This window comes from Mus caroli, unplaced genomic scaffold (genome assembly GCF_978045245.1).
Source record: "Mus caroli unplaced genomic scaffold, Mus_caroli_1 scaffold_15, whole genome shotgun sequence".
NCBI classification, from domain to species: Eukaryota; Metazoa; Chordata; class Mammalia; order Rodentia; family Muridae; genus Mus; species Mus caroli.
Genome location: NW_028227270.1, coordinates 104,003,058 through 104,018,430, shown reverse-complemented (window position 1 = coordinate 104,018,430; position 15,373 = coordinate 104,003,058). Strand labels below are relative to the sequence as shown.

The following is a 15,373-nucleotide window of genomic DNA, read 5'->3' as shown; positions in this document are numbered from 1 at the left end:
AGCCAGCTTTTATGCCACAGGAAAGCCTCAAATCTGACCCACTGCTCTTCAGAGAAAGGTGACTCACTTGAAGAAGCCTAGGAGACATTTTGACTTCTGATCATCCTTTACCATTCTATACATAACTAGTCAATAAACAAAATTTCTGGAATTAAACACAGGAGAAAATGATATAGTCTACCTATACCATTGACTGGAGGAAAGAAATTAGTTGAACTCTTCTTCTGAAGCAACTTGCAATTAAAATATGACATCACCTCTTTTCTATTTCCCATCTACTTGTGATTAGTTTTCTAAAAATTGTGAGACATATTTAAAAATTATTTCATCAAATTATACATAGAAAAAAGCCAGCCAAAACAAAGAAAGGATTGAGGGAGGCCTTGTTCCTTTCTATGAAAAGTACAGCAACTTATTGTTAGCATAATAAAAATAAAATGATTAATATTAAAAGATATGGAAAATCTAGAAAATTGCTTCAAATGATTGGGATTGGATCTCAGGTACAGTCACTTAGCCTAGAAAAGATGAATCCTTTTTCTGCTGCTCAATATCCTTAACTCCATGTCTTCTATGCAAACTTAATTTCCCAGAGCTATGGTGATAATTTAACCATATATGTTAGCAACTCACCTACTAATTTGAAATGGCTCATGCTAAATACACCATGTATGTGAAACTAGACAGCTGAGTCACAGATGAGGTATCAAGTTATTGGGCAATGTGCCCCACTTCACAGTAGCAGACATATTCACAAACAAAATCAGAATTAAAACCCAATGTGATTTTAAGTCATTTAGCAGTCTATCTATAAATATGCTGATGCATTGCAGAACTGATAAACAATAAATAATTAAATTTACAATTAAATGTACAATACAGTATTAAATTGTTTGTTAATATAAAATGAATATACAAAGGGCTCTTGAAGCCAATATCCACAGGTTTGATTCACATGGAGACCCGCTGATCTCTGAAATCTTGTCTATAAATGGTGACTGGTCATACACAAGTATGAGAAGGGGAACAATGTTTACAGCAAATAAAAAATATGTGTCATCATGTAACATGCTTTGGAATGATGACTTTCATAAACACATTTTAAACACTATAGGTAAGTAAAGTTACCTAATAGTTTTAGGTAGAAAAATGGGATAGGTCAAATTAGGAAGATGGTTCAGCAGGTTTGTTATTCAAGAAGGAGGAGGCTAGTGTAGATCCCTAGCACCCACATTAAAAAAAAAAAAAAAAAAAAGGTGTGAGAGCATTCGCCTGTAACTTCAGTGCTGATGAAGCAGAGACAGTTGGATCCTGGGAGTTCACAGGATAGCCATTGTAGCCAACCTGTGATCATGAGGTTCAGTAATTGACCCTCTACCAAAATATATAACCAATAACGTAAGATAGAGAGAAAAATTGAGAACAGCCCAGTGCTAACCTTGGGCTTCTACATGAGCTCCCATGAGCAACTACACACAGATTCACACAGACACACATATTTACACACACACACACACACACACACACACACACACACCAAAAAGAAAAGAGAAAATGGAGGTTCTCCAATCAGATTCTCCAAAGAAAAGGGCATGAGGGTTTTAAAAGCCTGGCTCTAGGGTAGTGGGATTAAACACTAGATGGGACATTCTGGATAAATCTCCCCTTCAAGACATCTCATCTCCAAACCCTACAAGTTGTTTTATGGCATTACTAAGGAATCTGGCATCTGAAACCAAACTGAATCATTTTAGATATTTATTAATAAATAGGAAGTATTTACTCTTTATTTAAATGATCAGTTTTGGAAGATTCACATACAAAATACTTATGACATATAAATTGTGTGTGTGTGTGAAGGTGGCTGGAGAGAATGTTTATTATTACTTAGGGGAAAACAGACTGGATTAAAGCACACCTGGTTACTAAGGAGGAGGAGGAAAGGGGAAAGAAAAGGAATTTGAAATGTCTGCAGAGCTCATTAGTGCCCTGTTACCAAATGAGTCATGGACATCCCTGGCTGTGATTCAAACAGTTGTTCTGTTATGAATAACATGGCGGCAATCTAAAGATCCACAGCTGGACTCTGGAAAACCCCTGTCAGAATCTTTTGTAATAAAAATAACAAATTTGCTACATTGGTTGTTTGACACTGGACCATCTCAGAATAAATCCTCTCAAAGCCAGGGCCGTAAGAGCTGTTTTCTGTAGTCGGGTGAAAATGGGATTTGTTTTTAAGGTACTCTGGTATTAGCAAATGCTGAGTGAGTAGTTTTGAGAAGTCCCAACTAAAGCCCAAAATAATGAACATCTGAATTCAGACAACTTGAGACACATCTCTGTTTCTAACCTTTTTTCCTCTGTGTTTGAGTTTTTCAGACCACTTTCCAAACAATGCACGGGCACTGGCTTTATGATGAAACATCACCTACCATATCCAATGTTTTTTCTTGTTTCTTGAACTTAGATGCCAGTATTTATGCTACCCGTAACACCATTTGATTTATCTGTGCTTCCTCAGATGCAGTCTGATTTTGTTCTTTATCACAGCATTAATCTAAATCCAGCAGAGAACTGACATGTCATCAGTTTAGCTTCTATTCATAAGGAAAGTCAACACCACAGTAATAGGAAGTGGTTAAAATAATTTCTTCCCAAAGTATTACCCATGTTTTCTCCCCCCTACTCTTTAAACTAAAGACTAAAATCTATGCTGCTAAGTATGGGTGGGCACATTTTAAATTGGCATGTAATGCAGTGTCTTCCTTAGGCTCTTCAAAATGTTTGTCTGGCAACTGTCTGAATCACCTTTATAGAGGTCCATCCAACGCATCATCTTCCTGCCCCTTGACCTGCAGAGTGATCTGACTGCCAGGGAATGAAACTCAACCACCTACTGACAACATCCCCAAATACTTCCAGGAATGAACAGTATCTCCTTCAAATGTACACTATAAGCACTGTGAATAGTTTCTTATTCCACTAGGGAAAGAAAAGTAATATTTTCCTTGCTGACAGACCAATCATCTCTTCCCTGCAAAAATTTGGTAAGTGATTTTGCATGCTAAAATTTGCATGTGATGTATAAATTTTCAGGCACATTCCTCCTGGAGAGGCAGTGTCTAATACACCTTCCAGTGCACATTGACCACATCCTGGCCAAGGCTGAACACTGGTAATGCTAACCAGATCTGGACTACAGGAAGCAAGATGCCACACGGGACAGCTGTCAGCACTCTCTCAGCACCCAGCCCTCAATTCAGTCCTCCCCAGCAATTAGCAAGGAGCTAGGTTTAGAATGGAACAGATGCCTTGTTATCCCAAAAGCAAAGGAGAGAAATCCCTGGGTTTCTACTTGTGATTTCTGGGCCAAGGTTGACTACTATTTGAAGCCAATCCACAGCTATGTGACCAATGCTTCCTAGCCATGTCCTCCTGAGACATGTGATGAACATCAGCTTATTTAGCTTTCCATAATCCCAGACAATTTTACAATACTGCATAGTCACACTTTATTTTCAGGGATTGGTGCTGACAAAATCTCTTCTGAGGACAGAAGAGTGACTGATAGATGCTTTTAACTCTAGATGCATTTAACAATATGAAAGTCAGATTCCAGCTAAAGGAATTTAACCTAGTATCTCTTCATTCATAAGCATGTTATAGTATTGACAGTGCAAAATTGTGTGGCAAATAATACCTTTGATGTGAAGACATAGGCAATAGCTTCCCATCACATGCCTATTCATGGACAAATATATGCTTACATATACAGAAAGTTTAGAATCTAGACTTTCAGATTAGCAAAATAATTACAAGCAATTACCACATTCAAAAATCATTAGACACAGGACTCAAAACAATATTTTTCATTTGAATTTATATCTTTTCATAATATATGCTATAGTAATATAACAGAATATATGAATTATCATTAAATGTCTATTGAGATAATTAATGCAATGATTCCCAATAACATTTCATTTTGCTTCTGTACTGTCTAATTTATGGACTATGGATGCTGTTAACTCCTTGGTTTTTTTTTTTTTAACTACTGGAAATCAAACCCAGAAACTCAAGCATGCTAGGCTTGTATTCTACCAGTTAGCAAAATTTCCAACCCTTGAGATAGTTATTAAAAAACAATAAGTAACATATTGCACATATTAAGATGTTTACCTTAAGTATGCAGAGCATAATTACATTTAATTACTATTTTATTAAAGATTTATAAATCAATCTGTATATGTGCACTTGTGTGTACATTCCTTGGAAGACTAAAAGAAGTAGCTGAAGTTGCAGGTGGTTGTGAGTCACCCTAAAGATCTTAAAATAAACAACCAAAAAACAAACAAAAATATTTAAAATCAGATTATCCCTGTACTGGTTGGTTTTACATCAACTTGACACAAGGTAGAGTCATCGGAGAAGAAGGAGCTTCAGTTGAGAAGATACCTGTATAAGTTCCGGATGTAAGTCATTTTCTCAATTACTAACCAATAGGAGAAGGCTAAGTCTATTGTGGGTGGTCCCATCTCTGGGCTGGTGGTCCTGGGTGCTATAAGAAAGCAATCTGAGCAATCCAGTAGGCAGTACCTTTCCACAGTGTCTGCCTCAGCTCCTGCCTCCAGGTTCCTGATCTGTTTGAGTTCCTGTCTGACTTTCTGTGGTGATGAACAGTAGTATGAAAGGGTAAGCTGAATAAACCCCTTCCTCTGCAACTTGCTTTTTGATCCTAGTGTTTCATTGCAGCAATAGAAACCCTAACTAAGACACTCCATGAGGGGAAAAATGTTTGTTTGGTATTTTTCTCACTGTTATTTACATAGGGAAGAACTGTAGCCCATAACATTTGAGGAAAACTGTAGCCCATAAAATAGTGCATTTATAAAGTAAATTGCTTTCTCCAGAGCAGAGTATCTACAACAAACTCACAGTTTCTTCACTCTCACCATAGCCATAATTCCAATGAGTTAGAAGAAAATTAAGCATAAAAAATGTAAGTGGAAATTGTTAGTAGTAAATGAAGAAACTGGAGGAAAAAATTATGAGCAATATCCCAAGGTAAATATGTCACACAGTTCTCAAAATTGACAGCAGTCTGTGACATTGGACTTAAACATAAGATCGCTACAAAGACAAGAAACTTCTCTTAACCTAGCTGCACCTCAGTTTTTCTGGGTGTCTCGTTCCTTTCTGCTTCCCCCCTGCTAACCTCTCACCACACTGTTGAGTTCTGCAGGCTCTTCAAGTATTTCAGTACCTCAGAACCCTTCCTACTATTCTTGTCTAAAACCCTTTCTCTTTATTCTTCATACGCTTGATCTCTATTCTTAAGGACTATTTATTCAGCAATTTATTCTTTATGGGCACTCTGTAAATATTTGTGGAATAGACAAATGAAAATCTATGTATCTATCACGTTAACCATGTGACCTTAAGGAAAATAGTTAACTTTATCTCTTCTAAGAAAAAAGCACTATAATATGCTTAGTATATCCACCAAATATCTGAAACAACTCAAGGAGTAAAAGCATAAGCAAGCTCACATTCTTATTTTCTAGAATGCAATGAAAAATATGAGTGAGCTACTACCATACTGTATTTCTTTTTCTAAATTCACATTTTACTTGCTTTGAAAACAAGGTTTTATGACAAGGAAATTATGCAATCCCCATTTTTAAGACAGTAAGCTACACATCAGCTAGTGAAGAAAACACATTCTCAATTTTTAATACATAACTATTATAACTTCATAAATTTCACTCTAGTTTACCAATTAAATATTAAAAAGTCATAGTTACCATTTAAGTCAAAATTGGAGGTTATGTAAGATTAAAGCTTTATGTGCAATATGATTGCAGTTAAAATATATAGCAGGACAAAAGGACTAGAGGGCCTGACAGTTTCATATAGCTCCGAAAGATCAATAAATCAATTCAAGTTTCCTGTTTGGCGATTAGCCCACATTTCAGATAACTAGAATTTCACAGAAGAAACTGAAATGCACATTTGTATCTTCTTCTCAGCGATTTCTCAGTCCAAGTTGCTCACTTCACAAGTCTAAAGATGGCTCCTCTCTGCCCCAGCTGTGCCAATTCAACCTGGAATGGGAAACATTGAGTTCTGACAACCTTAGAAGCTACCACGATTGCATGATGGAAATAAAACTGACAGTTCTGTCAGGGAAGTGAGAAGCAGAACCAGATCCATCTCGTTCCTGCAGAGATGTGCTAGCTGTACACAGCTGAAGATAATAAAAGCAAGTTTGCTGGATAGGATGTGCAGATATAATTCAAAGACACATGGGAGAGGTCCTGACATATCCTGTGTTACTAACCCACTTAGTGGTGAGTACTGTCTTACCAAAGGCTTGCCAATCCCATGGAGAAGACTGAGACTTCCCTTACAAACTGTCCTGCACTTATACTTAGGTTGCATCTCTTTACAGTCTAAAATCCTTGCACCACAATCTCCTTTCCTTGGTTTGGTATTTTAGGTAATGGACTTAATGATTGGCAGTATTAAGGTCTGTGATGAGGGTTTGAATGACCCATTTTCCCACTGATCATGCAAGTTAAATGACTATCATTTTTAAATTACATGTAATCTTCAAAGTTGGTTCTATTATTTATGGTTTACTGATTAAAAAAAAAAGTTCAGTGGGGAAAATTAAGTTGTCCAAAGTCACATGGCTAGTGCATAGCAAACCCCACATTCAGACATTTCTTTCTCTCCTCATTTCCCCTCTTCTCTCTCTCTCCCTCTCTCTCTCTCTCTCTCTCTCTCTCTCTCTCTCTCTCTCTCTCTCTCTCTCTCTCTCTCTCTCTCCCCTCCTCCCACTCTCTCTCTCCCTCCCTCCCTCTTAGTTTTTTTCTGTTGTTGACAGAATCTCTTCTACATACTTCAGAGTTTCTGAGAAAATATTCCATGTTGCTTGTAAAGGAAGGTATTTAAGGTGGCATGGTGATACCTGCATTTAATCCCAGCACCCAGGAGGCAGAGGCAGGCAGAGCTATGGGACTTTGAGGACAATCTACAGAGTTCCAGCCCAGGCAAACAACAATAACAGCAAAAAAGGGAGATATTTTCTTCTCATAAAATATAAATTACTTAAAATATCCACAAACAAACCTAAAACATGCCAAAAACCTAAAAATCTGTGTGTGGCCTTGCTTTCCCAAGAGCTGTAACTGTGCAGTGCCATTTTCCAGCCAGATTCCCGGACAAGGAATTTAGTATGCTCCTTGTATTGGCTAGTTTGTGTCAATTTGACACAGCTGGAGTTATCACAGAAAAAGGAGCTTCAGTTGAGGAAATGCCTCCATGAGATCCAACTGTAAGGCATTTTCTCAATTAGTGATCAAGGGGGAAAGGCCCCTTGTGGGTGAGACCAGCTCTGGGCTGGTAATCTTGGTTCTATAAGAGATCAGGCTGAGCAAGCCAGGGGAAGGAAGCCAGTAAAGAACATCCCTCCATGGCCTCTGCATCAGCTCCTGCTTCCTGACCTGCTTGAGTTCCAGTCCTGACTTCCTTCAGTGACGAACAGCAGTATGGAAGTGTAAGCCGAATAAACCCTTTCCTCTCCATCTTGCTTCTTGGTGATGATGTTTGTGCAGGAATAGAAACCCTGAATAAGGCACTCCTTATCTGAGCAAAGGACATTAACAGTGCTGGCCACTTGCTGGTCCTCTGTGACTCTAGCTGGAGCAGGCTACTTCAAGTAGCCCAGGAAGAACTCTTCCATAAGGCAGGTCTTCTACCTATTACTGAAAATGTTTTTTATTTTCAATATGTTTTGTTAAATAAATATCTTCAGATATGAAAGGAATCATTTAAAAAGAAAAGCTTGGCTGAGGAAATAGCTCTGTTGGTTAAGTACCTATTTCACAAGCTGTGGACCACTGTTCCCTGTGGTGGTGCACATCCATCGTTAACCCCCACACTGGCAAGGGACAGATGGAAGGATCCCTAGGATTCACTGCCCAGCCTCAGAATGTTCTACCTAATTGGTGAGTTCCCCAAAACAATGAACCCTTCCTCAAAGTAGGTGATAGTGGATTTTTTTGTGAAAGACCCCTAAGGCTGTCCTCTAGCCTCCACATGTAGGTACACTCAGGTATACCCCTTTCTCTATGCATATATACATGAGGGAAAACTTTCTGGAATTCTTGTCTGAGACTTTGCATTGCTTTTGTCATGTGTCATGGGTGTGTGTGTGAGAGAGAAATTATAATCAATATTCATTTGAATAATTAATTTAAAATTATGGAATATAATATAACATTTAAAGAACTCCATTTGATTAACTTTCCACTGGATAATGTGCTTGTTTGCCCATTATATACAGATTGCAGTGGTATAATAAAAGAAATACAGAATTGATAGTGTTGCCTTTCAGATTTGTCTTGTCAGAAACAAGATCATCAATTTGTAAAATGGAGATACTGAAAATACACATTGTAGAAATATATATAGTCATCCACATGAAGATCTTTTGTAAATGACAAAGTCCAATTGTCTTCACTGTTCGTCCATCTTGTCTAACTTTGAACGTGACTTTCTATAATAAAAGAGTCCATCTAACTTTCTGGAGCTTCAGGCAATTATGCTGTTGATATACTGAAGATGATCATTTTGGTGTTTTAAACTTGGACATCTCATCCCCCCACCTCCCATGATGCCACTGTTGTAACTCTGCTTTGGAGTTCACTTGCTGTACTCCCAGCACACAAGGTGGGACATGGCCCCTGCACTGTTAGAATGCTGGTAGACCTAGAAGAACAGGAGGCATATCCTGGAGAGCAAAGCAAACATATACTGAACTGATTCTGCATAAGTCACTCCCTTGATAATACTTACTTGAAGGTCAGCTAAACTAAAGATTCTGCGGACTGGAGGAAGTCGCACGTCCATATTTTGAGAACCAGAGTGCAAGAAGAATCCTACTCATGTTGCATTCCTATTTGCAGTAACATTTCAGATAGTATCTGGGTATGTAATGATTGCCGTGTGCTTGAGAAATGAGTAGTAATGAACAGTGTTGAATCATTTCATCATCTAAGAGAAAATGTCAGGAACAAAGTCGAATGATCGTCCCTAGCAAGCGAAATAGTGCAGACCACAAACAGCTTGCCATTCTAATCCATTCCAAGTACAAACCAGCACATACTTACATGCACACACAGACTCCACAGACCCTATAGACAGCCACTGAAAGAGTTAATTGAGGACTTGGGAGCACTGGCACTTTAAGCTCTGCTTCAAAAGCTCCTAAATGGCAGAAAAATCAATATGCTCTCTCTCTCTCTCTCTTTTTTTATCAGACCTTAGTGTTTATAGAAGCAATACAAATCAGGATTTTGTTAAATGTATATATTACGCTAGATCAAACTGTAAGTTGAAACATCTGTGTCCAAGTTAATCTCAGACACAGCATGGAGATTATTTGAGTTGTGTGTTTCCTTTTGTGGCCGTTTTAGATGTGGCTTTCAGTGGGGTGGGGGGGTAATCATTGTCTTAAGCTTTTAGTTGTCTGCATCAGTGCCAACAGTTGAACATACAACAATATTTTTAAGTTACCCAAATGAACAACAAAAAGGAAAGAAAGCCCCTTAGTAATTCCAAAATAGTGTTGTAAGGCAATGTGTAAAAAAACAGATTATAGGTATTTAAATATAGACATGCACATCTAAGATTGCTATAGGCTATCCATAACATAAAAATTTCAATTAAAAACTTTTTTATGAGCAATTATCACATTATGAAAAAGCATACCCAACTTGTTGGTGGATTATGCCTCCTCCCCAATGAAACAAAACTTAAAACATAATTGAATATAATGTACCTAGCCTAGCATACATGGATCGTTTTTAGCACAATAAAGGTCTTATAAAGAGTTCTTGGTTCTTGTTTGTAAGAGACAAGAAATTAAGTTGATGGAAGCTTTCTTTTTTTAGATCTGTTTTTAAAGGATCAGACATCTGTAATTCAAATCCATTTTGATTGAAACAGTAAATTTGATTCAATTCTGAAATTTCATTTCAAAAGTGTAAGAGAGAAATTCATTGGGACCCCTCAAAGTAAATGACAAGCCTGGTCTCTGAAATATGTCAGGAACACATTAACACTGTGTAAAAATAACAGCAGAAACAAAACCAAAGTCACAACGGCCAAATGTCCTGAAAACAAGAAGCAAAGAAGGGAACTCACAAGCTTAATATTAATTGTATGTTTACTAAGTAACTGGCCATTATAACTGAGCCTACTTAATAATTTTTAGTGCAACAATGTTATTTAGTCTTTGTTTACTTCAGTGTTAAGCAAAGATATTTACCCAATATTAAGAAGACTATATTATAGAAGTGAAGCAGAATTATTCATCAACATAAAAAGATATTTTAAAATACCCATTATAATGAAACTCTATTCTACATGCTGGATACACACATATGAGAATTGTAACTGCATTATTTATATATGTATATTATAGATACTGAGAAACACACACACACACAAAACAAAGCAAGAAACAAGAACTGAGAATATGAGTTGGCATTTAAATAGGTAGTCAGAGAAAAACCCTTCTGTTAAGGTAACATCTGAGCAGACTCATTAATAAAATAGTATAAGGCCCATGAATGTCCTGTAGAAAGGCTATCCATGCAAGCAGCACAGGGGACATAAGAACACCAAAGCATGGTCTTGCTTATTGTACTTAGAAGGGTCAAAGGGACTTGAAGCAGTGTGAGAAAGAGGTTGGGAATAGGTAAGAAAGATAACTAAGGCCAGATTAGCATAGGATTCCAGATAATTTAAGCATGAGAGGTGCTTAAAATCAAATGCATAGGATTTTTACGTTAAGTACAACCATGCATCCTTAGAACAAAACTTAAAACAGTACTCAGCATATAATACCTAGTCAATAAGGATGTGATAAGTATAACAAGAATGGATGACTAATAGATTGATGGTGAATGTCTGTTCCTGTCCATAAAAATGTTATCAAAATTATTAGACTTTTATTTCCCTAGTCAAAATTATGTTCCAAGGTTTGGTCTAGTGGTACTTGTCTATGATCTCAGCACTCAAGATGCCCTAGCAGAAAGATTGCTACAAGTTGAAGCCCAGGTTGGACTACATAATAAAGTTGGGTCACAAAGAAGGAAAGCCTGGGGATATTATTGCATGGTTATAAGAAAAGTCAGAATGAATACTACTAGAAAGGTACAATGACAACAGTAAGTTCTGATTTTTTATTCTGTTGTGTGTGTACAATATGTGCTTGGTAACATGCATGTGTATGAACCTATGCATGTACCAGTGCATGTGAGATGGTCAGATGACAATCCTGAGTGCTGGTCCCTGCCTTTCAACTTGACTGAGACAGGCCCTCTCTGTTCACCACTCTGAATGCCAGGGTTGCTGGCCCACAAGACTTTGGGACTTTTGTGTCTCAGCCTCCAAATTTGCTACATGGACACTGAGATTATAAGAACATGCTACCATGCCTGGCTTTCACATGGGTTGAATTTGGTTCTGCAAACTTGTGCCACAAATATTTTACCCATGGAGCCACCTCTCCAGCCAAGTTCTGTTCATTTATTTAACTTTCCAAGGGTTAGCCCTAGTAAGACTGTCTTTCTCTATTTGCGGCATATCTCTGGTATCTATGTGAATTCTTTAGAACATAAATTTTCTAACTGAAGGGTTTGTCTATGAGCCCTGGATTACCATTCTTCTTGGAGTCCAGAAAAATGGATCTGGTAATACTTACACAAGAGCATAGCAGGTGCTTTGTCCCTAGAGCAGAATATACTAGAACTTGTGGTGAATGAAAATTTATTTTCATTTTTAGTATACAAAGAGCTGCTCCAAAATAATAAGTATGTTTCTTAGAGTGCTCAATTCACTAACAGAGAGGAAAATTAGCCCTTCCTTCCAATATTTGGTACAAGCAGTTAGGTCAACCCCTCTTATTTTTAGGAACATATTCACAAGCACTATTACCTAGACTAATAGTGAGTACTTTCTACATTATATAATTATCTTAACCTCCAATATAATAAGTAGTCCTCTAAAAGATATGCATATCTCCATTATGAAAGGAAAGTGAGGTTTTGACTCATGATACAAGCAATGATAGAAGAAACTGAATTTAAGTTTTACATAGAAAAATCTCAAGTATGTTTTTTCCCTACCTTAAATACACATGTTCTTTTATGGCAAAATAATGTTTCTTTGGCCATAAATGCTACAGAGGCTGGTTGTTTGTGATTGTATGTCTGTACCAAAAAAGAAAAAGCACTTCACAGTTAATCCCCAGAGATAAACATTATTAACATTTTGATATGTTTCACTTTTTCCTCCTTTGAGTATATGTAGCCATTCATATTATCTATATTCAGTGCCTTGTCTTGGACACTTGGGGAACTTATGCAGGGGAAATTATGTACATTTGATTGTACAATGTAAGATTCATGTCGCTGAAACAAATATTTCCGTTAATCACATCGGTTTAGGCCTGCATTCAGTGTGTGCTTTGCAAAGTCTACAGTGCAGATTTCAGGTGACTACAATGGATGTTTCACTTGGCTTTCCTTCTGCATCTCTCCATCCAGCTCAGGATCAAACACAGCTACTGTCTTGTTGTTTGTTTGGGGTACTAGAGATTTAAACCTAGGGCCTTGTACCTTCTAGGCAAATGCTTTCCACTGGAGCTATATTCCAACACTTTTACTCTTTATGTCGAGATAGTACCACTGTATAAACAGAACCTCCACTTTCCATGAAATGTGCAGACTAATGATATTATCTGTGTCCATCTGTCCCCTCTTCTACCTGTATCAGGGCTTGGTTTTTTAACCAGAGTGTTCTTTATATGACATGTTTGTACCTACCGAAAAATTGATATATAGGAGCTTAGAATATTTATAGATACATAATATATATAAGGAACAGTATACAATTCTAAACATTGAATTGATCTTTGTTTCATACATAACACACACAGTAGCATGAAGATAATTATCGGTAATATTTCTAATACCTTTGTATATGAAGCAAAGTACAATTTTCCAGTTGCTATATTTTGTTAGTACTCAAAATGTTTCAGATTTTATAGCTTTTTAGATTTTGAAAATTTGGAATAGGGATCTGTACTTTAAAGTTCCAATCAGTATTTATGAATTGAATTAGGGACGTTTGCAGGCACAGAGCAGCTTTATTTTGTTTGGCATTTGCATTACTTGCAAGGGGGCATATTCAAGGTGCTGTGAAGAAAGGCACAGTGGGGATGGCTGCCCCAAGGGGAACAAACTCTGACTAAGGCTTCCCCCTGTGAAGTTTTAAGTACCAATGACTCCATGCTTGGGTTCCAATAGCCCTCAAGAATCACTTCCTATTTGTTCCACTTGCTGCCATAACACTCTTTTACAAAGCATGCTCTAAAGTAGTTACGCTTTATCCATCACATTTCATTCTATAGAGGGGGAAACTTCCTGCACTTGAAGTATAGGAAGCCACACAGGTTCTCGTCCTAGCATATAATAACCTTTCCTGAGCACCTCCTAGACCTAATGTATCAAAAGCAAGTAGAAGAACTAAATTCTAAAGTCTTGACAAGACTTTCTGAGAACAAGGAAATATAAGCTACTTCACTTCTGGGAAAGCAAATAAAGAAGAATTGGGGGGCGGGGTGAGATCAAAGTAGCTAAACATAACTAGCTAATAAACCTTAAAAGTTAAAATATGGAAAACAATGTCCAAACCCCTGGAAACAGCAAAGTGAAGGGATGTCTATGGGTACCCACCAGTTCTCATGAGAAACATCAGAACAGAACAAGCAGTTAGAGAGCCTTCCTTTGATGGCACATCAAAGCCAGTCTCCTACCACTAGGTGATTACAATTAAATGCCACTCACTTGCTTGGACTCTAAGTCACCGAGAGTGGAACGGGAACTGCTTCAGATATCAGAGCCAAGGAATAGATACTTCTACCTTATCCAAGAATAACTTCAACATATGCAAAGTAGAACTCATTTCTTGCCCTCCTACCTCAGTTATATTCCTGGACCACTTAAATGGACCAGCCCCAGACTTCAGGCTTCATTGAGTCTCTTGTTTCTCATCATTCTTAGATTAAAAATTGCTGTTTTTAAACATAGTATTAATCAGGTCTAAGACCCTTTTAACTGTCACTATTATGATTAAGTTCAGGCCCTCCCCACTATATGTCTGACTATTATGCCAGCTTCTTAATCAATACCTATGTGTTCACCTCCCCTTTTCAGAGCAATCAATTTCAGTTCCTTCTTAAAATGATTCAAAGTCTCTCTCTATTCTATAAGATGTAGTTGACTTTCTTAGCCTATCAGAAAAAAATCTGACTACACTTCCCCTATCATATCGCCACCACATGGCCCACCTTGAAGCTGTACTTCAGGCAGCACACTCTTTCATATCAATGCTTTATATGGACAGTCATTCAGCCTGGAATCCCAGGCCCCTGCATTTTGTACTATCACTCACCTATAAGACTTCGCTTGAGAATCTCCACCTGGATGTCACCCTAAGGCCCTCTATCGGGGCTTGGAGTTTCATATTATTTCCTCTGTTTGTCCATAGCACCCTCAAAGAAGAGCTGCTGAAGCTGCTATATCTGCCTTATTCTTATGAGGAACCTTGAGCCCTTAGCTTAATGTTCAGCCTTATAGAGATATTTAATATCTTTGTTGACTAAATATTAAATTTTAATCAGGTGGAGATCTGATAACACTTTCCACATCTCAACATCTTAGTTTCAAAAAGTACCTAACATGAATATTGCTACTAGTATTCTATAAGATAGATCCCTTGGTTTCTATTAAGATTTTATTATTTTATTTTATGTACATGAATGATTCACCTGCATGTGTGTCTGTGCACTATATGTATACTTGGTGCCCAAAAGTCCAAAAGAGGGCAGAGGATCCCCTAGGACTGGAGTTATAGATGAGTATGAGTTGCCATGTGGGTGCTGGGACTATAACCCCAGGGCTTTAGAAGAAAACTCAGTGCTTTTAACTCCTAAACTATTCTGTCCAGTCCCTGAATTACAAGTTCTGAAGGGCATGTTAGAAAACCTGAGCTAGTGTTCCTCCTTCCACTGAAGAAGCAAGAGCACCAGTGAGAGCTTCCATTGTTCTTCACCATCCAGTTATTAATCCGGGGGGCACACCCCTATAGCATCATGGCCTTATTTGAATTTTGTAATAAAAATTTTTCAGTAGTCTAGGTGAAAGGTTGTCCCACAGGTAATAACTTTTAGACTGCATGTATTCAGCAGTAGCATTTCTCATCATTCCAGACACAATGTGTTAAAGAAATAACAATG

The 15,373-nt window shown here is 37.6% G+C and overlaps 1 protein-coding gene across 5 annotated transcripts in view; it reads right to left on the bottom strand.

The window, feature by feature from the left end:
- The window catches only part of Sugct (succinyl-CoA:glutarate-CoA transferase), an 844,211-nt gene that overhangs the window by 294,922 nt on the left and 533,916 nt on the right, over nt 1–15,373 (bottom strand). The window lies entirely within an intron of this gene.